The 24,199-nt window shown below is 50.7% G+C and overlaps 1 protein-coding gene across 3 annotated transcripts in view; it reads right to left on the bottom strand.

Annotated features, from left to right (window-relative positions):
• Positions 1-24,199, bottom strand: part of Bcor (BCL6 corepressor) — a 121,425-nt gene that overhangs the window by 67,731 nt on the left and 29,495 nt on the right. Inside the window, exon 1 of one of the 3 annotated variants that reach the window (XM_021262570.2) lies at positions 23,052-23,211. The exons of the other annotated variants lie outside the window; for them this stretch is intronic. The gene's annotated coding sequence lies outside the window, so the exon portion shown is untranslated. Of the gene's footprint in view, positions 1-23,051; positions 23,212-24,199 lie in introns of those variants that run through there. 3 annotated transcript variants of the gene reach the window in all.

Raw genomic sequence — 24,199 nt, 5'->3', positions numbered from 1 at the left:
GTCTCAGAGAAATTTTTTTGGCTCCTGGAATTTTCTTTTTTATTGTTGTTTTGTTTTCTGTTACTGGGGATTGAATCCCAGGGCCTTTGCACTGAGCTACCTCCCCAGCCCTTTTTCACTTTTATTTTGAGACAGGGACTTGCTAAGTCACTAAATTGCTCAGGTTAGGCTTGAATTTGCCATGCTTCTGCCTCAGCCTCCCAGAGTGCTAGGATTACAGGTATGTGCCACTATGCCTGGCTTCATGGCATATTTGATGGTTGTTTTCTTTGTGCCATGAGATGTCCTGGGTACTAGGGACACCGTGGAGAACAGGACCCCAAGGTGCCAGTCGTGTGGGAAATGGACCATACAAGAAAGCAAATACAGAAAGCAACTTCTGATGATGACACAGGGTAACCCAGCCTGGGCAGCTTAGCAACTCAGTGAGACCCTGACTCAAAAAAATAAAATAGGCTGGGGTTATAGCTCAGTGCGAAGGCAGTGGATTCAAACCTGAACACCAGGGGAGAAAGGGTGACAGAGGGCAGCGTGCCAGGCAGTGGGAGGGACAGGCAGCTGCGGCCACATTGAGGAAGGCCCAAGGTCTCTCTGAGGAGATGACCTGGAGCCGCGAAGACAGCAGCTGGAGGGATGAGGGAGAGAGGACAACTCCTGAGGCAGTAGCAGAATAGGTGATCTCCCCAGCTAGGATGGAGTTCCACAATCCCAGGTTGTCGGGTCTGTCCCTTGGGCTTGCTCATAGTGGACAATCATTGCATTTGTTGAATGAAAGACTAGATCTCCAGCCCCTTTTTCTTAAAAAAATGTTTTACTTAGAGACAGAGTATTACTAAATTGGTAAAATGCTCAGGCTGAGTTTGAATTTCCAATCCTCCTGCCTCAGCCTCCTAGAGTGCTGGGGTCACAGGGATGTGCCCCCACACCCAGCTTGAGCTACATATGTCTAAAGTGTAGATATTTCTGTTCTGCTCATCCTTCAATCCTTTCTTTAGAAACTCTTCCTCCTAGCTGGGTGTGGTGGTGTACACCTGTAGTCCTAGTGCTTGGGAGGCTGAGGCAGGAGGATCACTTCAAGTTCGAAGTCAGCCTGGGCTACACAGTGAGTTCAAAAGGCCAGCCTGGACTGCATAACGAGACCATGTCTCAAAAAAAACAAAACAACAACAAAAAAACCCACTTCCCCTTCTAAACCAAAACATCAGGCCCTTCATGAGACCCTGGGGTGGATCTGCCTTTCGACCTCTTGAAACGGAGTGTAAGTGGTGTTCTTAGTCCACACATCCACTTTCCCAGGGCTGCACGCACCAGTGTCCCAGAGAACCCACACACAGTTATGAGACGCTCATCCAAACCCCTCACTTTGCAGGCAAAAAACTGAGGTCTGGAGTTGGGAACATGTGTCCTGGGCCTGCCTGGCTCCCTGTCCAACTGCCAGCTGCTAGGTCACACACGACCTGGCTGCAAGAAGCCTGGGCAGGTCTCTTGCTGGTATTTTCGGTGCTAGAACCTCTGGTCCCTTCTGGATGGTCGTCCTTGCTTTTATCCGTTAAGACACAGTTAATATCTTGCAATAGGTCTTCGTCTTCCAGTCTCGGATTACACAGCTACGGAGGGCACACTTGGGTGGCTGTTGGCAATGTTACCATACTCTTTCCTTCCGAGGCTGCACACTTTGAGCCGAGGGACTGCAGAGCTCCGGCTGCCCAGGAAGTACCTTCCTGCTGTGCCCGAAGGACCACGGAAGCCAAGGCACGGGGCGTTAACTGGCTTGTGGTCAGGTCTGTGGCAGGATATTCTTAGCAGCCTTTGGTCACCCATCCTGAGAATTCAAACTCCCCTGTCACTAGGGCTTAGATCTCTCACCACCAGTGCAGAGGTTCGCTATTTCCAGACACGAAGGTCAGAGTAGAGAGTGATGGAGCGGAGTGTGCTTGTTTCAAAGGCCTGAGCTTTGGGGCACAGCCCAGCAACACACTTAGCCTGTTGCTACCCACCACCGCCCCGGGCCTCACTGGCCGGCCAGACTGTTTGGAAAACATGCTCTGGTTTTCTCAGAGCTGCTCGGCATGGCAGGAGCTTTGGCCACAGCACAGCGGTTATCACGTCTGACCTCATTCCTGGGGCCTGAGGCAACTCTGAGGTCTGAGTGTCTTGGACACTTACTAATTTTCCTTTAAAGAGATCCGCTACAGGTCAGGCAGAGACTTTAAACCAGGGCTGTGGGCATCAGTGACTCCCATCTGGGCCCTTCCCTGAAATCCCTAGGCAATTTCTCCTTTGGGGTGCTACTGTGCCACCCACTTTCAGGGGGGATATTGTGTGTGGCCTGCTGTCAAGCTGTGTGTGCACTGGTGGGGGTGGGAACAGGGGTTGAGAAAGGGTCTTGGGGACCCTCAAAGAGCAGCACTGTGGGAGAGAAGAGAGGGGAGGGCTAGGTGTAGAGCTGCTGGTCCTCCCTCAGTCTCTCTCTCTCTTTCTGTACTGGGGATTGAACCCATGGCCTTCACACTGAGCTACATCCCCAGCCCTTTCTCAATTTTTTGCTTGAGACAAGGTCTCACCAAGTTGCCCAGCATGGGCTCAAAGTTACACTCCTGCCTCAGCCTCCTGGAGTGCTGGGATTATAGGTATGTGCCACCAAGCCCAACTTGCAAATCCTTCTTAAAGAGCTCTTTGCCTGGTGTGCTGGAATGCTGGCACACGCTTGTCATCCCAGCACTCTGGGAGGTGGAGGCAGGAGGATCTCAAGTTCGAGCCCAGCCTGGGCAACTTAGCAAGACCTTGCCTAAAATAAAGAAGAGCTGAGGAGGTAGCTCAGTGCTCCTTGGGTTCAGCCCCTAGTATCACAAAACAAACGAATAAAACCCAGCCCTTCTGTATAAGTCAGGTGCTCTTAGATAAGTCAAGTGTCCTCTCTGGGGAGCCCGCCCTGAGAAGGCCCTGCAGGTCAGGTGGGGGCGTTGCCTCAGGTGGAAGATGAAGGGCTCTGAGTGGTGGACACAGGGGGATGTGGCCAGCTAGGCTTGTCCTGTTCCAGGAGGCTGCCTGCACAGTCCACTCACCGCTAGTGAATGAATGGGGAGAGAGGTGGCAAGGGCAGGGGAGGCGGTCCCTGAAGCCTGTGTGCCCAGGAGTGATGTACTGGGGCAGTGGCTGCCCATCAGCTACCTGGGGAAGGCACCTGATTGGGGCAGAAATGGCATCTGCAGGGTGTGAGGCCTACAGTGGGAGTTTTTCCTCAGTAACCTCACAATAGGCAGCTGATAAGATAGCAGAGACAGGAAACCCAGCAGCGGGTGTGTTTGAGCACTTAAGTGGTGGGGCACTGGGATCTCGAATAGCCTGTTAAACATGGCTGCAAGTTCTCAGTAGCACCTCCCACGGGCAGGGTGTGTGATGGGCTTGATCCTGTCCCTGATTCCTGTGTGGAAGTTTTAACCCCCAGGACCTCAGAATGGGACCGAGTTTGGAGACTTGGCCCTGAAAGAGGGGATTTTATGATCATGAGGTCACCAGGGCGGGTCCTATCCACTGTGACCAGCGTCCTCTAAGAAGAGGAGGTTAGGACACAGACACACAGAGGGAAACCACGGGAGGACACAGCGTGAAGGTGGCCAAGTGCAGGCGGAGGAGAGGCCTCAGAAGGAGCCAGCCCTGCCAACACCCTGGTCTCTGAATTCTGGCCTCTGGACAGGTGAGACAATTCATTTCCACCCTAGGCCGCCCAGACTGAGGGACTTTGTTAAGGCCAATACATACAGGGTGAAGTCTGTCCCTTACCTAGAATCTGGGCTGGCCTAGTGATTTTCTCTAATTCATAGAATATGCCAGAAGTGATACTGTGTGACTTCTGAGGTGACGCCTTAGGAGGCCTTGTAGCTTCTTGGTTGGCCCCCTGGGGCCATTCTGAGACTGCCACATCAGGAAGCCACTCTTCTCCACAGGGAGAAAAGCTGTAGTTCAGCCCAGCTGACAGATGGGACCAACTGCCAGGCCATCTTAACCCCCCCTTCCTCAGCTGTCCCCTCACTCACTCTAGCTTCGTGAGGTAGCCTGATTGTATCTAGCAGAGGACTGCCCAGCCAACCCACTCAATTGTGAAGAAAGAAGAAATTGTTCTTGCTTTTAGCCATTATGGTTAAAGATGTGTCTTAGTCTATTTTGAATTGCTATAACAAAATACTTGAGACCAGGTAATTTATAAAAACTAGAAGCATATTTGGTTCACAGTTCTGGAGGCAATGAAGTCAAAGAATAAGGTACCACATCTGCTGTGCATCTGGTGACAGTTTTGTTGCTGCATCATAACATGGCAGATGCTGGGCATGGTGGTGCATGCCTGTAATCCTCAGGAGGCTGAGGAAGGATTGCCATGAGTTCAAGGCCAGCCTGGGCTACATAAGAAGACCCTGTCTTGAAAAACAAACAAACAAAAACCAAACCAAATCAAAACAAAAAAGCCCCATGGCCGGGCTGGGGATTTAGCTCAGTGGTTTCGCTGCCTGCTGCGAAAGCACAAGGACCTGAGTTTGATCCCCGGTACCAAAAAAACAAAACAAAAAACCCCATGGCAATACATCACATGCAGAGACAGAGCAGCCTGCTAGCTTGAGTCTCTCTTCCCATTCTTATAAAGCCACCAGTCCCATTATGGAAGCCCCATTTTGAAAATCTTATCTAATCCTAATCACCTCCCAAAGGCCCTAGTTCTAACCAACATATGAATCTGTGGATTAAGTTCTAACACATGAAATTTGGGGGACATGTTCAAACCATAACTTGGTGTTTGTTACACAGCAATAACAAACTGATACATCCCACTGAAACATACTGTAGAAACAGGGCTTCTGTATGAAAGTTTTAGGAGCAAGTGTGTTTTGTGAATATTGGGGTAGGCCCTCAGTCATGAGGAAAACCTTTATCTGGCACCATTTCTTCCCTAAAGGCTTCCCAGCTACCATTGGGTCTCCCCACCCCCACTGTATGTATCTGTGCTCACTGTTTTCAGTTCTGGGGTACAGCACAGAGGCAATTCTCAGGAACTAAAGGGAGGCGGGCACTGCCCTCCCTGAATCATTAGGGGAAAGAAGGCAGGAGCTCAATCTCTTTATCTGCCTCTGATGATAGGCAGCTGCCTATGCAAGTCAAATCCACAGATATCTGATGTCAGTAATCAAACACCCTCTCAGGGGCTGAGGGTGTAGCTCAGTGGTAAAGTGCTTCTTTAAAGTCTTGGGCCAGGGATTTAGCTTAGTTGTTCCAACGCCTGGCTCGCAAGTGCAAGGTCCCGAGTTCAATCCCCAGTACCAAAAAATAAATAAATAATAAATAAATAAATAAATAAAAATAAAAATCTAGTATGTGTGAAGTCCTAGGCTCCACAACAATAACACCCTCTGGACACATAGCTGTAGAATCAGGCTGGGGCTGTAGCTCAGTGGTAGAGCACTTGCCTAACATGTCCAAAGTCCTGGGTTCAATCTCCAGCACTGAAATAAATAAATAAATAAATAAATAAATAAATAAATGTAGCTGTAGAGTCACTATGGAAATAGCCACCATTTATTAAGTACTTACTAAGTAGATGCATGGTTGGTGCATTCTGTTATTAATCCGCATGGAGTCGTGGTCAAAATAAGGCACTAGTCACAACTATGGCCCTATTTTGTAGACGATAAACTGAGATTTGAAAGAGGTTAAGTGGCTCTCCTAAGGTCACAGAACTAGTGAGCCTGGACTCCCAGATGGACAGTCTTCCCTCTCTTCCAAGGTGTGATGCTACCAGATGTGGTGGCACACACCTGTAATTCCAGTACTTGGGAGGCTGAGGCAGGAGGATCACCAGGAGTTCAAGGCCAGCCTGAACTACAGAGTGAGACTCTGTCTCAAAAAAGAAAAAAAGAAAGAAAGAAAGAAAGAAAGAAAGAAAGAAAGAAAGAAAGAAAGAAAATAAAAGTGTGACGCTTATGGAGTGTGACATAAGGAGCATCACTTCTGGTGAGAAGAGACAGGAAGTGCTGGTCATAGAATGGGGCAGGGGCAGGCTGCAGTAGTTGGCTGGGTCCAGACCAGGTCTAAGGAGAAGAGAGAACTGTGTGTCTCCTAATCCTTGACAGGTGGAGCATCCAATCAGATGCAGGGCACACCCCTCGCTTCCTCTGCGTGTGGCCACTCTATGGGGTGAGGCTGTTACACGAGAAAACTGAGGTATGCTGGGCAGCCGGCGGGCAGAGGAGAGGCAGGTAGCTGGCAGTGTGGTCAGCTTAGCCACTCTGTCCTCTGGTGAGACCTTTGAGACCTGTTCTGCCAAGGATTCATACAGTGCTCCCACCGAGATGTCTCATCATTCACTCAAGTACTGGTGTGTGTTCATCTATGACATCACGGGATCATGTGACCATTTCTAGCCCTCAGCCTCATGTCAGGCACATAGAAGGAGCCTAGTAAAGTCCATGCGGGAGGAGCTCAATTTTTTTTTCTTTTGTAGTACTGGGATTGAACCCAAGTATGCTCTCTCACTGAGCTACATCCCCAGTCTTTTATAGTTTATTTTAAGACAGGATCTGGCTAAGTTGCCCAGGCTGGCCTCAAACTTGCAATCCTCCTGCCTCAGCCTCCTGAGTAGCAAGGGTTACAGGCCTGTACCACCATGCCCAGCTGGGGCTACATTTTTGCCTTGTTGTACAGTTTCACACCTTACCCCATCTGCTTTGAACAAGACAGTTGCCTGATGGGGGGAGGGGTGCTGCTGGGGAGGTTAAGGAGCTCCAGAAGGAAAAGCAGGAGGCCCAGAGAAGGCAGTCTCACAAATGCCAGCAAATTCTGCTACCTGTTCCCTAAGAGTACCTTGCTGAACAAATCCTACCTGCTCAGGCACCAAGTGGAGCCCACTCTCCCTCCTAAAGATGCCCAGTTGAGGCCCCAGGTATGCAGCCCTAGAGCCTTTCCTCTGTTCCCTGAATGCAGACCTGCAGACCATGACCACAGAAGCCATTCCAGCACTACTATCACCCTCACACAGGTGGTCCTCCCAGGACCCCAAGCCAGGTGTGTGTTCTGCAAATGGCCTGCAGTTCCCATATGGTGCCCATGGTGCGGCCAAGGATGATCAGGCACATGGGTGGGGCTGATAGAGGGTCACAAGGAACCATGGGAGACCTTGTGGATCTGACCTCTTGGGTGTCCAACAACCCCCCTTGGGAAGGTGAGCTGGTCAGAATCTGAAGGTAGCCCATTGCTCCCTGTACTTATGATCCAAAGGGACCAGAAATGACTAGAAGCTGAGAAAGACTGTCCCTTCTCCCCATTCTTACAGCCCAGTAGACATGAACAGCCATAGAGGGAAACATGCCACCTGGCACTGACTTCACTCAGCAAGCTCCTAGGCCTCAAAGCAGAGGGAGAAGGGGAACTCTTGTTTGTCCAGCACTTCAGAGAGCATCTCACTGAATCCTCATAATGAACTCATGAGATACTGTGATGGTTTTAAACACATCTGCATGTTATTTGGAACTCTTCCTGCTGAGAAGTAGGGTCTGTCCTCCCCTCCCCCTAGAAATCTGGGTGGGCTTTGTGGCTTTTAATGCACAGTGTGAGATGAGTCTAAGTCAGAAAAGGCCACGTGGCTGCCTCCTGGCTCTCTTGGGGCACCCACTCTGGAAGAAGTCAGTAACAACTCAACTGCCAGGGCAGAAAAATAACATGGAGATACCCTAGGCCACAGCCCCCCGAGCGCTTAGCAACAGCCAGCATCAAGTGATGGCTTCGGACTGTACCATCTTGGAGCTCCTTGGAGCTCCTTCGCACCTCCGATGATATCTGACTAGCAACACCATGAGATACCCTCTAGAGAATTACCCAGCTGAGCCCTTCCCAGAATTCCTGACCCACAGAGGTGTGAGCAAAATAGAATTGTTGTTTTAAGTGGCAAAATCATAAAGCAATTTATTGCATGGCGCTAGTAACCAAGATAGATCCATAGTTTCTTTTTTTTCCCCCCCAGCATTGGGGATTGAACCTAAAGCTTTCAGACTGAGCTACATCCCCACCTCCTTTTTATTTTGAAACAGGGTCTCACTAAGTCACTAAATTGCCCAGGCTGGGCTCCAACTCGTGATTCTCCTGCCTCAGCCTCCCAGAGTGCTGGGATCACAGGCCTGTGCCACTGTGCCCAGCCAGATCTATAATGCCATTCCCACTTCATGGAAGAGCAAACTGAGGTTCAGAGGGGTGGAGAAAATTGCCCATGGTTACACACTTAGTAAATGATAGAGCTGAGACTCAAGCCCGGTCTCTCTGAGTCCAAATCACGGCCCATCTCACCATGCCCCCTGACATTTTCCCACTTCCAAGAAGAGAACATTCTTTTCAGCTTCAACCAGTTTCCAAACCTGGCTGTGCGTCAGAGTCAGCTGTGGTGAGTGTTAAAGATAGAGATTTCCAGGCCCCACCCCAGGCCTACTGAGTCAGAATTTTCAGGCATCTGGCCAGGACGCTGCATTCTAAACTGGCACCCCAGGCGACCCAAGGCAATTACTGCTTGAACCAGCCGGTGGGCCACACTGCTCCACTAGGGTATTATAAGGCAACCAACCTGGGCTCGGTGGCGCAAGCTTGTAATCCCAGCACTTTCGAGGCTGAGGCAGGAGAATCGCCAAAGTTCGAGGCCAGCCTGGGATACATAGTGAGTTCAAGGATAGCCTGAACTACATAGCAAGACACCTTGTCTCAGAAAAAACAAAAGCAGAGACCAGCATGCTTTTCTTCAAAATTTCCCAGCATCAGAAAGCTACTCATGATACATGCTCATTGGATTATATTTAGACTTTCTTTGGACACAGGATCTTGCTGTTATCCAAATTGGCCTTGAATTCCCAGGCTCAGGGATCCTCCTGCCTCAACCTCCTAAATAGCTGTGACTTTAAGCATATGTGGCCAGCCAAAAAAATTTTTTCCCCTTTTTGCAGTACTGGGGATAGAACCTAGGGCTTTTTCACTGAGCTACACCCCCAGCTCCCCCTTAAATTTTTATTTTGACCTTGAGGATGTTGGAGCACTCCTGTAATCCCAGCATTTGGAAGGCTGAGGCAGGAGGATCGTGAGTTTGAAGCTAGCCTGGCCTACATAGTGAGTTCAAGGCTATTCTGAATTATATAGTGAGACTCTGCCTCAAAAAAATAATAATTCAACTTTTATTTTGTAATAGGGTCTCACTAAGTTGCTAAATTGCCCATACAGGGCTCAGATTTGTGATTCCTCCTGCCTTATCTTCCCAGAGTGCTGGGATCACAGGTGTGCACCACCAACCCAGCTACAGAAGCCCTTTTTTGTTATTTTGGGGTTTTAAAATTTTTGTTTATTTATTTATTTGGTTTTTTTGAAACAGTCTTGCTTTGTAGTTCAGGCTGTCCTCCAACTCCGAGGCAGTTCTCCTGCCTCGATCTCCAGAGTGCTGGATCACAGGTGTGCGCCACACCTGTGGCTGGGACAATAAGCACAAAGACAATTTGAACTAATGGAGGCCTCCGGGCGTCAGAGAAGGCAGTACCTGAGGAGGTCCCAGGAGCTGGTGTGTGTGTGGGGGGCCGAGCACCCCCAGGGCAGAGGGGGAGAGAGGGGAGCTGTGCTGTCCTGAGGGTCCTGGCTGGGCAGCCAGAGGAGAGACCAGTGCGGTGGACTAGGGTGGAGTTCAAGACCCGACAATTTGGCTGGCTTTTTATTCTCTCAGTTTCCAAAAGCTACTGTCATTAAAGATCAAGGACCAAATTTCAAATTTTACTGAAAATTCAAAGAAAACCACAGGCTTCTGTTTCCCAGGGCATCAGCTAACATTTTTCCTATGACAGCTTTGCCGAAAATATTTAGGAGAATTTGAAAAGAAAAAAGAAACTTTGTTTCTGCCCTTGAGGAGCTTAGAATTGAATCAGGTACAGCAGAATGCCTAAAAGGAGAACGAAAATGGCGAGTGGTCAGGAACTCCTGCCCGCCGGCCTAGAGGAAACTGGCACAGCTGTTTGGGGACGCTTTCTAGCAGCATCTAGGAAGGCTGCACAGAGGGCAGGGATGTGGCTCAGTGGAGAGCACTGGCGGAGTATGTGCAAGGCGCTGGTTCTAGCCCAGCAACAGAAAAAAACAAAAAGAGAAAAGAGGCATAGTTTTTGGTGTCTGATTGGATTGTGAAGGCAACAGACCTGCCATGCTGGTGGGCTATTCTGACCCTGCTGTCCAGTGACCCAGAGAGGGCCAGTTCCGAGAAGCTCTGTAATGGTCACAACTTTGGGACAAGCTGCTCTGCCACTTGGGCTGATGGTCCTCAAGAAGTCTCTGGCAAGCTGGGCCTAGTTTAGGCACATGCCTGCAATTACAGCACTCCAGGAGGCTGAGGCAACAGGATCACAAGTTTGAGTCCAACCTGGGAAACTCTGAGACTTAGCAAGACCTTGTCTCATTAAAGAAAGAAAGAAAAGAAGGAAGGAAGGAAAAAAAGGAAGGAAGGAAGGAAGGACTGGGGTATAGCTTAGTACAAAGGCCCTAGGTTTGATCACCAGTTCTACCAAAAAAAAAGTAAAATGTAAAAACAGAAGATTAAAAACATATGTATTCATGCAATGCAATACTACAGGGCAGAAAAAAAATGAACTGTACACTGTATGGATGGCTCTCCCTAGCATCAAACAGACACACAGTAATAGTGCATTCTGTAGGTTCCATTTCTATAAAGTACCAAATCAAGAAATGATAATTGATATTATTAGAAATTAAGCAGGGCTGGGGGTGTGGCTCAGTGGTAGACCCGCTTCCCTAGCATGTGTGAAGCCCGGGCTCCATTCCAGCAAGGTGCGTGTGTGTGTGTGTGTGTGTGTGTGTGTGTGTGTGTTTGTGTGCAAGTGATGGTTCCCTTTGGGGCTCTAGTACCTGCGAGGAGGTCTCAGATTTCTGGGCTGCTGGTGATAACTTTATTTCCCGGTCTGAGTATAGCTCCTTTGCTTCACTAAAAAGTAAATCAGTATCGTGATCCTCTTCACCTAATAGGGAATGAAGGCTGAAACCACAGGAGCGCCTCTGGCATATGGTTGCGAAGAGATTTACACTGAGAAGGACAAAGGTGCAAACAAAGCCACAGGAGATTCAAACAAGGACAAGTTCAAGGTGGACCCAGGAAAATCAAGCCAAGTTCAGTAAAATCAGAGACTGAGTTGCAGCTTTAGGACTATTCAATCCACTCCACAGTGGTAGCTGCTCAGAAAGGTAGGGGAGCCCCTTCCAGTTCCAGGCTGAGATTGGTCACAGAGGACAGATCACCTCGTGCACTTGTGGAGCCAGGAGCCAGAATTCTCCCAAAGAAGAGATGAGATGGACTATTGAATCCCCACGGGGCCCCATCAGCGCCCCATTCTCTCTGTTTACAAGATGTAACCCTTGATACTGCCACCTTGAATTTTCAGAGAGTGGATTCCTTTGATTGGAACCACTCTGGGCAATGGTGATTAGATTCCATTAACTGTCAGAATCAATTGAACAGTGAGCTTTCCTTCCTGAAGGAAAGCCAGGTTCCAGTACTTGGCTGACTGCAGTGCCCTGAAGGAATGCATTGAAGGGAGGCCGAAATGAGAAATCATCCCTTTTTTTTTTTGGTACCAGGGATCGAACTCGGGTCCTTGAGCTTTCGAGGCAGGCGGTGAAACCACTGAGCTAAATCCCTGGACCCCATCATCACTTTCTGAAAAGACACTTAGGGATCCCTCCTGCATTATTCAAGGAGGGCAAGAGAAAGGCAGGATAGGACTAGGGAGCAAGGGGCTGGGAGGGAGAGCTGGTATCTTCTACCTTTTTTCCCTGACACCACTCATGAAGGTGTGTGCTGGACTGCCAGTGCGACACACTGAAGGGCTAGTTGGCTGCAGAGGCCCAGAGGGTGACACCTTTTGGGTTCTAAACCAGATTTGTGCCACTCCAAAAACATGCTCAGAAGTCAGCAAGGAGTTGGGCGTGGTGGTGCACACCTGTAATACCAGCATGAGGGAGGCTGAGGCAGGAGGATCACTGTGAGTTGGAGGCTGGCCTGGGGCTACATAGTGACTTCAAGGCCAGTTTGAACCACACAGCAAGACCTGGTCTCAAGAAACAAAACAACAAACAAACAGACAAAAACTGAAAAACCAAGTCGGCAAGGAAACTTGCTTGGTCTGGGGTCTACTCTATCTTTCACTACTGCATCAAAAGCCCAGACAGGAAGAAAGGCTCTGTCACGGTATCTTTCTTGCTCAGTTACTGGGATGGCCTGAGGCCCATCTTCCCAAGTTTCCCAAGGTTGATGGAAATGACGCAGATATCTTTGGTGCTATAGTAAACCACCTCTGCCTCGGGGTTGCTAATGCATAATTATTGTGTGGATTTATTTAAATTTAATCTAAAACAGAAGATTTTAACAAAGGTGGTTTTATCAAACGTCATAGCTGGAGAGCCACAGTTTGGGTTTGGACCATCTGTTTTTTGTTTTGTTTTGTTTTGTTTTGAGACAGGGTCTTGTTTTGTAGTTCAGGCTGGCCTTGAACTCACTATGTAGTCCAGGCTGGCCTCGAACTTATGGTGATCCTCCTGCCTCAGCCTCCCCATTGCTGGGACTACAGGTATGCACCACCACGCCCAGCTGAACCATCTGTTTCTGGCTGGCATTACTATCCCCACAGCCAGGTCCTTTACCAGGCGACTGCAATCGTCCCACCATAGGTGGAGCACACTGATGGCAGGCCACGCTGGGGCAAGGGAGAAAATAAGAGGGTTGCAGCCAAAGCCCAGGACCAAAGTGTCATCGTGTCCCACTCTCTGCTCCTGCTTTTGCCATCGCTGTGAAGGCCACGTCCCAGGTGGCCCACTCATCCCGGAGATGAGGCACGCAGGGAACAGGCCCAGCCCAGATCACACCTGGGTGTAGTCTCACTGAATGCAGCCTAGATGGGCCAGCCCTGGGGATCCACACAGGAGTGAATGTGTGTCACTGTTTTGGGTGGATCATTCCACAGCATTACTGTAACATCAGGATATGTCATGGAGCACATTTCTGTCAACCTAAGACCCCGGGAGTGCCATGTACCAGCTAAAGCAGCACCCCTCTCTTGCTAGTCCCTCACCCTTCTGCATTCTTCATCAGCAGGTATCACAACTGACATTGTCTATCTTTTTTTGCATAGGCATCTATTCGCTTTCTCTCTGGAATAAAACGTAGTTTTATGATGTTCAAAATAGTGTTCACTGCCCAAATCATCGGAAGGCTTGTGGTGGCTGTTAAATGAGTTAATGTGCCTCTTATCTAATTTATGTTCCTTTCTGAGCCCAATAACTTTGCAAAAGACAAAGCTGAAGAAGAAAACTTTTTTTTCTGTGCCGTAATAAGAGGTTGAACCCAGGGCCTTGCACATATCTGGCAAGTGTTCTACCACAGAGCTACATTCCTCAGCCCTTCTTAATTACTTTGAGACAAGGTCTTGCTAAATTGCCCAGGCTGGCCTCAAACTTTTGATCCTCCTGCCTCAGTCTCCCACAGTGCTGGGATTATAGGTATGGGTCACTGCATCCAGCTAAAACATTTTGTTTTTCAGAGATAGGATCTTCCTGTGTTGGCCAGGCTGGACCACAACTCCTGGACTCAAGCAAACCTCCTGCCTCAGCCTCTCAAGCAAGCAGCCAGGACTATAGGCATGAGAAAACACTTTGTGGAGAAAAATGGGAAACTTCCAAATGGTGCCCCTGATGAAGGACACGCCGGTCACCCCCAAGGATGCACTCACAGTGGGGGGTCCCTCAGAAAGCACAGTCAGCCCCCAGTGCTCTCCAATACGACCTCGACACAGCTAAATGCCTGCACATTGTATTGGGGGATGTCTTCAACCTTAGAGCCTTTCTCTGTGTGTCAGTTCACTGCGCACCGGGAAGGGCGGGGGGGACTTCAAAGGGACTTAGGTGGCTTCCAAGAGCTGTCAGAATGTTTTGGTCTCTGGCATTGTGCCGGCATCACAGGTTAATTAAATTATATGGCAGAAACACCACAATGTCAAGGTCAGATATTACAGTCGTCAAAGCCTAACATTAGACACAGTATTTTACAGCATGGAGCAAAGTATGCCTTTAAACAAATTCCAAATTCCTTTCTCTTTCCCCAGGCCTCTCTTGCCTCTGGCTCTTTTTTTTTTTTTTAAACTGAGTCTCACTATGTAGCCCCGACTTATAGATCTTTCTGCCTCAGCTTCCCAAGTGCTGGGATTACAGGTGTGCACCACCACACCCAGCTTTGCCTCTGGCTCTTAAAACATCTGACACTTCCTATGTGAGGCACCTCTCTGGACAACTTTGGGGGTGGCACAGACCCCTCTGTGGCTTGCCTGTCACTGACAGGTTCTTGGAGACATACCTGCTTGCTCCACTCCATTTGACCCTGGACATGAGACCTTGAGTCTTCGAGAGTCTAGGCTCACCCTGAGGGAGAAGAACATTCTTTCTAGGTCTGAGTGTAAAGCAGGTGCTGGTTCCATCTTCTAAGATGGTTCTGTGCGTACCTGCAACTATCCAGGCCAGCAAATGGGAGGCAGGGCATGGTGGCATGCACCTGTGATCCCAGCACTCTCGAGGCTAAGACAAGAGGATAACCGGAGTTCAAGACCAGCCTGAACTACACAGTGAGACCCCGTGTCAAAAAACAAAAAGAGGGCCGCGGATTTAGCTCAACGGTTCTGCCACTTGCCTGGCAACTGCAAGGTCCCGAGTTCGATCCCCGGTACCAAAAAAAAACAAAAAACAAAAAACAAAAAGGGAGAGGGGCTGCAGATGTTTGTATGTGTGTTTGTTTAGTTATTGTTTTGCAGTGCTGGGGATGGAGCCTCCAATATGCCAAGTGTGCACTCTGCTGCTAAGCTACACCCCTAGCCCTTCCAACAACTTAAATAAGCAAGGCCAAGGCTGGGGATGTAATTTAGTGTACAGTGTTTGACTAACATGCACAAGGCCCTGGATTCGATTCCCCAGTGCCACACACAGACAAAAAATAATTTTTTTTGTTTTAAACAGCATGGCCAGGCCAGGTGTGGTGATACACATCTGTAATCAGAGGCAGAAGGATCCAAGTTTCAGCCCAGCCTGGGCAACTTAGCAAGACTTTGTCTCAAAATAATAAATGAGAAGAGCTGGGAATTTAGCTGAGTACGAAGGCCTTGAGTTCAATCCCCAGTACTTTGAAAATAACTAGATTAATAAATAAATAAACCGCATACCTCCAAGTGTGTGGAAACTGTGCCAGAGAATTGAGAATCCTCTGCCACTTATACGCTGAGTATGAGGAAGCCAGGCTCCTGCATTCATCTGGTCTCTTGAGTTTCCAATGAAGACCTCAGGCCACTAACTGGGGGCAGGGGGACGACAAATGACCCTTATGCAATCACTCCAGCAAGGTTCATACCAGATGTGTTTAAGCTTCAAGCCTCCCAAACTGCTAATGGGCACTTTCTGTGTGCCAGATACTACTTTAGCTTCTTTCTAACTCCTAACCAACTGAACCCTCCTAATGTCATGAAGAGGCCTGGGCAGAGTGACCGCCAAGGTGCCGAAGTGCGTCCCATGGCAGAGCAGGTCTGGTGCCCTGGCAGGTGCTAGCGCTGAGCAGAAGGGTGACCAACAAGCCAGATGCGTGTCTATAAGGGCAAAGTAATCCTGAGGAACACTATTAAGATAGTCAGCCTAATTCTGATTTTTGGCGGGGTTCTGAATTCTTTCTAAGGGTAGGCGTGTCGGATAAATACAGCGCTTTTGAAAATCTCCCTTTGAATATGGGTATTCATTGTACTGTTCTTTCAATTTTTTCTGTGGGTTTGGGCTTTTTAAAGATAAAATTTTTTTAAAAAAAGAATCAGTCTTAATAGACCATCTTGGGAAGGGTAAGAGGAATTGGGAGCAGTTGCTGCAGAGACAAACTGAATTAGACGTGGGGATGGGAGAGGCTTACTTTCTCCCCAGCACCCTGTGAGACCCTTAGGATTTTCTGCCACTGCAGGTGTCACCCATGACATCTGCTATGAGAATGACACAGTCATCTGGGTAGAGCCAGCCCCCGAGTCCCCATTCAGCAGCTCAGGCAGCCACTCAGTTGGAGATTGAGGGAGTTTCTGGTGAGCCAACTGCAAATGGAATGTGGACCAAGTGTGGTGTCGTGCGCTCTGATCTCAACAGGAGGCTGAGGCAGGAGGACTGTATATTGGAGGCCAGCCTGGGGAATTTAGGGAGAACTTATCTCAAGATTAAACAAGAAAAAGTAAAAAGGGATGGAGAGATGGCTCAGTGGCAAAGCATCCCTAGGTTCCATTTCCAGTGTCAAAACTAAAAACAAAACTACTCCTAGCTGGGAGGCTGAGGTAGGAGGACTGCTTGAGCCCGGGAGTTCAAGGCCAGCCTGGGCAACACAGGCCGTTTCAGGCGCATGCATATAGCCCCTCCCTCCCCAGGAGCAAAAGCAAGGACGGTGCTTTCTCCTGGCTTTAGTGTGAGCATGCTGAATTTTCTGTTCCTTTGGGCTTCTCTCTCTTGGGACACTAAACTCCCTAAGAAGAAACCTGGATCCTGGTAACCTGGAGTCTCCCCCAGCCACCCCCAGCTGCTGCCAGCACAGTGGGGGACAGACAAGAGGGACCTGAGTGAAAGCTTGTTGAGTGAATGAGCCACGCTTTCCATCCATGGAGAAGCACAGGGCTTGATATCCTCCACCATTTGTATGTGGGGCTCATGGATGTCACACGACAAGTGGACAGTGCTTCCCAGCCTTGACACCTACAGAATGCAATCACACTTTTATGGTGCCTAAGGATGAACAGTTACCAGATGTGGTGGCGCATGCTGGTAATCCCAGCACTTGGGAGGCTGAAGCAGGAGGATCACCAGTAATTTGAGTCCAGCAGGGGCTACATAGTGAGTTCAAGGCCAGTCTGGACTACATAGCAAGACCCTGTCTCCACAAGAAAAAAAAAAAGGATGAATAATGACTCCATGTTTACACCATCTAATATGGCTGCTCAAGGCCTCAAGTTAGCAGGCAGCAAACTGGGCACTCCTAAGTATACCAGGCCACTGGAAACACCTAGAGGATCCTCCTCTTGGCCCCCTGGCAGCCCACTCACTCTCAGGCAGCTGGGAGTTAAGGAATTTGAAGGCCACTCGATGACTCTGGAAACTGCCACCTAAACTTGAACAGGAGGGGATGGCCTGAGAGGGCTGGCCAGGGCAGCAGGCCTTCCTGGGCTTGAGCTAGCCAGGGCGTGTGCCCAAGTTTGGGGGAAAAGGGGCCTGAGCGGTGGGCTGGAGAGGGCGTGCTGCCAGCTCCAGCTGGCGCTGAGCCAGGAAGTCTGACTGAACTTGGGCCAGCCCTGTTGGCCCACAGACTCTGTAAGCTGAACTGCTCCTCTCCTCGGGCCCCTTTGTTTCCACTTCCCCATAGCTCTCCCTTAGTGTTTAGGAATGTGCTTTGAAGGCTCCAGCTTGTTTCGCCTCTGCTCAGAGACACCAAGAGCAGAGGCTGGGCCTAGGCCAGATGGCTGGAGGGAGGGCACCTGTAATCACACTGAGAGCGCCTCATGGGGCAGGTGGAATGGGGGGGGGCAGAGGGGCACTTGAGCCTGCCTGCCTTCTCTGCTGGGAGAGCCGCTGGCTTGCGGTGCTAAACCTAGGAGATTCTCAAGTTTGTTTTGTTCAGGGAGGCAGTATTCCCTTACCAGCTCCCGCGGAGAGCCTGCGTTTGTCCAGGAGCTTTTGGGGATAAGCTACACTCTTCTGTTTGTCCAGGGCAGGAGAGAGCCGCAGTGCATGTTCTGGCTAGAAAAGTTGCCTCCTCCATTTGCATCAGAGTAATCTTCTTGGCCTGCCTTGGGAAAGGAAGTTGGGGCACTCCAAGGAAAGGGGAGTGAACAGCCTCAGCCAGATGGCCTTACCCACCATCCTAGGAGAGCAACCTCCAAGGCTCAGGCAAGGGGTCACTTGTGGCAGGCTGCCTGCTGGCCTCATCAGCCTCTTGTAAACCTGACCAGTACAAGTGTAACCCTGGCTGAGTGTGGGATGCACACCTGTAATCCTAGCTACTTGGGAGGCTGAGGCAGGAGGATTGCAAAAGTTTCAGGCCAGCTTGAGCAACCAAGTCAGACTCTGTCTCGAAAGAAAAGCTGGGCATGGTGGTGCATACCTGTAATCCCAGCACTGAGCCAGGAGGATCACTGGGAGTTTGAGGCCAGACTGGGCTACCTACTGAGTTCAAGATCAGCCTGAACTACATAGCGAAACTCTGTCCCAAAAAACAAACAAAACAAAATTAAAAAGCCGGGTGTGGTGATGCACACCTGTAATCCGAGGAGGATTGCTGTGAGTTCGAGGCCAGCCTCGGCTACATAGTGAGTTCAATGCCAGCCTGGACTACACAGTGAGACTGTCTCAAAAAAAAAAAAAAAAAAAAAAATCTGGGGAGGTAGCTCAGTGGTATAGCTTCCTTGGGTTCCATCCAATATGGAAAAAAAAAAAAGTGGGAGTGGTTGGCTCTCTTCTCCCTGTCCTGCCCCCTAGTCTCTCACCCACTGCCTTTATGGCCTTTGTTATCAGGTACATAAAAGAACCAAATGCCCCCTGCTTGGTCCTTCAAGGCCTCATAGCACTGTGTCCCCTCCCCAAATGCTTAGCATTGTGCTTTGCACACTGGGAGTGCTGAATGACTGGGAGTAAATGCTGAGTGACTAAAACTTCAGGGACCAAAAGCAGCACCCTGGCTCTTTCTCTAATCAGAAGTCCCTTTCCTCCCCTGCCTATGTTTGCTGAAGCTGGGAGCTCTGGGCATTAGTTGGTTTCTTTTTTCTTTTTTTTTCCTCTCTCTCTCTCTCTCTCTCTTTCTCTGTGTCCTGGGGCTGGAACCCAGAGCCTCTTGCACGCTAGACAAGTGCTCTGCCACTGAGCTACATCCATAGCCCTTTTAATTGTTTTTATTTTGAGCTAAACTGCCCAGGCTGACCTTCAACTTGAGATCCTCCTGCCTCAGCCTCCCGAGTAACTGGAATTATGGGTGTACACCACAGCATTTGGTTCTGGTCTCACTTTTGCCACTAATATGCAACCTTGAGTTAAGAGTTTTTACCTTCTGAACCATTTTCCTCCACTAGGTTAAATGAGGGTTCAGTCCAGGCCCCAGTAGCTCTTCTATGAGATCTCTACACACCCTCATTTGCTGGCTGTCGCTTTACCACAAGCTCAGGTTATTCTGATCCTGCCCAGGGCCAGGTCTTCAGCACACAATTCTCCCCTGCTCCTCCACTGTCTGTTCAGCTCCACGACACACACCTAGTCCTTGGGCTCTTGACACATCTGTCCCTTTCTGTCCCCACAGCCATTAATACAGCTCCAGCTCCTGTGTGGGACGCATCCGTGGCACATGAACAATAACTCCAATACCACAAGGGCACCTGGGTCATTTTTCTGTGGCCGGCATTGTCTAGAGTTGTGGTAGCACCTCATCTTGCCTGCTGTGACACAGACCCTGCTTAGATATGGGGGTGCCATGGGGTCCCCCCACATTGCCATTTCTCCTTGGTTTCAGCACCAGCCTGAAATGTGCATTCTAAGGCCCTGTTGAAGGAAAACAACGTGCAATCGATCCATCCATCAAAGGGATCCTTTCCCCTGGATCTCGGAAGTCACTTTCTCTGCCTGGGTAATGATCGGCTTTTCCTCCCTGCTTCCTCTCAGCCTACAACACATATTTAGTGCCTGTTGCCCTGGTTAGAGTTTAATTAGGCACCAATGCACTCAGGGGCAAACCCGAAGGACCTCTCTCGGGTTGAGCAAATGGGACCCAGGCCCAACGCAAGAGTCTGCAGCCTGCCTCCCTCGGCTGGAAAGTGACGGCTGCCAGCAGGCAGAGGAGACTGTCCGTTCTCAGCTAATGATTGCCTTAGGCACCAAGTGATGGAAAATGCAGGAGGTTGGTGAGCTGCAGGGTACAGCCAGGGACAACTGTATGGACCAGTTTAACACTACAACAGTGGGGAGGGATGGCAGAAGGAATGCTGTGTGCATGTGCATGTGGTGTGTGTGTGTGTGAAGCCTGGTCTCCTTTCTCTTCACAGCCTCTCTGCCACCTTCTCCTCGCTCTTGCTCTCGCTTTTGGTTTTCTCTTCTGTTTCTAGCCCACGCAAGTTGAAATTAGAAAGGTCTTTGAATTCATTTATTTGTTTTAATAAAGACAGCATTTTAAAGCAGCATATTTGCAGCAATTGAGTGTTAAACTAAACACCAAGCCAACTAAATGTGTTAGGGGGAAATGAAAAGTCAGTTTACAAGAAACATATAATTAACGTGTTCTTTGACTTTCTCTAAGCCTTTGTCTGGTTCAGGACAAGACAGAGGAACCATAATCAACTTTAATAAAATGAAAGATTGTATGGAGGCAAAGAGAAACAAAAAAGTTTGGAATGGGAAACAAAGGCCCAAGAGAGGATTCTTGAGTTGTAACAAATATATTAAAAGATAAATCTTTTGTTTCCTTCTGTTTAGTCAACAGCCATGTTCTCTAGCCTAATAGGTAGGCTCCAGAGGCCTTTGCTTATCCAGTACCTGTTAACAGGGACAGGAGCTGAGACCCAGAGGGGGCAGGGAGGTGGCACAAGGTGCCCAAAGGAGATGTGTGGGAGTTTCAGGAGGCTGATAAATCCAGGCTAATGGAAATTGCTATTGCACAACACAGGCGTCTTCACGTGGCCTGACTTCCAATAAAGCGTTCCTCTCCTCACCCCTTGGAGAAAGTGAAATAAGACATTAGACTTTCAGTAATCTCATATGGTGATGATCAATCAAAACCGAGAGGAGAAGGCCAATTTATAGAAATTGTATCTGCTTCACTGGGCGGCTGGAACCAGGGAGCTGAAAGGAACGCAGTGCTGGGGCCTTTGATGTGTGAAGTTGCCACAAAATGACAAACACCAAAAAACACTGCCTGTACACATGGGGTCTTTTCAAAGCGAGAAGGGTGTTCCGCAGAGGCCTGTATTGGGTGCATCCGTGAAGGGACCCGCGGAAAGCTGAAAGCACATGTTTAGGTCACATCAAAGCTATTTATTTCTATTATCTGTTGGCTATTTTAAGTTGGAGTTGCCATCCTTCTTATTGGTTTTTATCACGGATGAAGTTTATTTATTGAATTAACTTTTAATGGACCCTCTACTTTGTTCTTTAGAGTTGGCTTCTAAGACTTGGGCTTTTTTAGCCAGGCTCCCATTTAGCCTTTGTGATCAGCTTGCTTTTTTGCCGCCCCCCCCCCACATCCCAATCCCAATCCTGGAGGTGAAGAGCTCAGCCTCTGTTAACTCCTTGCCTGCTGGTGTCTTTTTTCTGTAGCTACTAATCACCTTCTTTTGATCATTGCCAAGTTCTCAGGTTGAAAGAAGGAAAAAGGACCTCTTGACCATTCTAGCTAGCTTTCCACATGAGCCTGAAAATGTCGACAAATTTGAAACATCTGCTGGGCTGCCTTGGTCTGATTGCTAAAATATGCCGACCTCAAGCCCCCTCCCCCCTCCCCTTTTAATCTGTTTCATATTCACAAATTAAGCATTTAGTCTGGGTAATAAATCAGGGTGGTTTACGAGGCTCACACGAGACAAACAAGCGAGAAGGGCCCAACACAAGCCCCTGGAAGCAGAGTGCACAGAGCTGCCAGGACCTGGGAGCTCCACGCGCTGGAACAGAGAAAAACATTGGCGTGCCCCGACATGCTGCTGGCACCCACACTTTGGCCAGTCCCGAAGAGGGCAGGATGGAGAGTGCAGAGGAGCAGCCCCGGCCTAGGCCCACAGCACCCGGCCCGCCCTAGCTCTGGGCAACTTGGCTCCCCTGCCCCTCCAGGGAACCACTGGCTGGCAAAGGCGACAACCTCACCCTGTACACACCCTGCGGTGGGCACATGAAGCTTCTCTCTGAGAAGGCTGGATCCCCTCCCCCACCTCTCCCATCTGGTTGGGCTGAGCCTTAAAGATCCCAGGCCCAAACTCGCCAAAGGAGCAAAGATCTGTCTCCACATCCAAGTGTGACCTACACTAAGCCCGGGTGCCACCCTCCCCAAGCCCCAATCTCTTCGCTGCCTCCTGCCAGGTTTTGGTCCTAGCAGCCACAACCTTACTTTCAGATTCAGGCGCAGGGTGGGGGGCACGCTTAGAGTGGATCAAAGCTTCTGAGGAGGACTTGGGCAGGTGAGCAAAGGCACAAACGGTCCAGGCCCCTCAGAGGCAGAAACCCCAGCCCAGGCTTTAGTGGCCACCCAAACTCAGGGGGCTCCAATCTGTTTATTTCCCGCCCTCCCCTGGGCATCAGCGAGAATCGGACCTGGACGGGGTGTGTGTGTGGGGGGGGGGGGTGTCTCGAGTCTGATCCAGCCCAGGACCTTGAGGGAGACCTCGAAGGAGAGGGGGGCAGTGGAGTCACCACGACTGGGCCTCTATCGTCCTGCTATGGTCAAGTTCCCATCGACGGGTGTGCCACAAGCTAACGTGGGACGCAGCGGCAGAGCCGACCGGCGGGAAATCGGGAAGCTTGAAGATGCAGTCCACCCCGGACCTAGGAAGAGGCATAGGAACAATTCCCCGATCCGCAAAACAGTACACACGTCGCCCTTCCTCTTCCCCTAGCACACATTCCAACTGCGAAAGCCATTACTGCAGACGCGCGAGAGACTTTTTAAATATTTACAGCCCGCTCTCCGCACGGTAGCCTGATCCATCTTGTGGGCACGGAGGCGGGGCGCGGGGTTCCTCTCAGGCGGAGGCGCAGAGCCCCGGCGGGGGGACGCCAGCCGCCTCCCCTCGGGGCCCCGGGGTCCTCCCAGAGTCCCCACCTCGCCTCCACCCAGGTGCGGAGGAGACCGAGACTGCGTACGGCGCACCCCGCGCCCTGCCAGGGCCTGTGCGGGCGGGGGACAGCGTCTAGGAGGAGGGAGGGCCGGGAGGCTGATTTAAAGGTTCTCACCGGGAAGCGAGCGAGGCACAGACCTGAGAGCCGCTGCGCTGTGAAATCCGAGGAGCTCTCTTGGCGAGGAGGGGCTGTCAGAGGCCATTTATCTCGCCAGAGTGGAGGCTCGGCTCCCACACCGCCCGCGAGTAACAATGGCAGCGAGCAGCAGCTCTGCACGCGCTTCAGTGCATGAATGGATTGCGGAAGATGCCTGCGCTCCGCTCTGCTCCGGCAGCTCTCCGCGCGCCCCCTCCCCGCCCGCCGCCCCCGCCCCTGCCCCCGCCCCCGCCCCGCGGCCAGTCTCGGGCAGGGCGGGCTCCTCGCGCCTCAGGGTTCCAAAGTTGGGTCCCGCGGCGTGGTCCCTTTCACCCACGCCCGCGCCACCCCCCCCCCCGCGCCGCCGTTCCCAGGGCCTTGGCACCTCGCCATCGAGTGTCATTAGGGTCTGAAACTTGACACTAGCCTTCCAGGCCTCCCCGAAGCGCCCCCCCCCCCGCCCCCTCGCCCCTCGCGGCAAGTTTACTTTCAAGGAGTTGGAAGCGTTTCCGCCGCCAAGGCCGCTGGCGTGCGGGGCCCGGGTGGAAGGGCTCCGAAGGGTGTCTTCACCTGTCCTGTGTGACCTAGGGTCCCAGGCCCCCGCTGGCCCTCAGCCAGAGTGCCTCCCTTGCGGCGGATCCAGCTGAGAGCCCTTGCGTTTGGCACATGCACATGCACTCTGGGCACCCCTACCGCAGCCCAAATGCCCTGCCAACTTTCAGGTCAGCGGCAGAACCATGTGTCCACATTCTCTTCTAGAGTTGGGAGAGCGCCAAGGCCCGCGAGCTCAGTCACAGAAGCCCCCTCCCCTCAGGAAGCCCCATAGTCGTCCTCCTCTGTTTGGGCCTAGGGCTGAGAGCAGTGGGGAACAACGAGGTGGGATACACTCCCAACCCCTCTTGGGCTTGCTTCGGTGGCCCTAAACCAGAACCTCAGGGAAGTTTTCGTCCTGGGAGGATCCCTGAGCCCGGATGTGTCAGCTGAGGGAGGGGGAGCCCAAGAAGTGGACACTGGCTGCGACTCTAAGGAGATGCCAAGTAGCCCGCGGACAGAGGCCAAGGGGAGCCCAGGTTGCAGGGAGTCTGCCACACGTGTGCAAAGGCGCACACCCTCGGGGAGCCAGAGCGCGACCTGCCGACCCAGGAGACCA

The sequence above is a fragment of the Heterocephalus glaber genome, unplaced genomic scaffold (assembly GCF_053883595.1).
Source record: "Heterocephalus glaber isolate CG9 unplaced genomic scaffold, H.glaber_assembly_v1.0 deba00001547, whole genome shotgun sequence".
In the NCBI taxonomy this organism is placed as follows: Eukaryota; Metazoa; Chordata; class Mammalia; order Rodentia; family Bathyergidae; genus Heterocephalus; species Heterocephalus glaber.
Note: the sequence above shows the minus strand (reverse complement) of the source record. Positions and strands in the feature narration are given on the sequence as shown.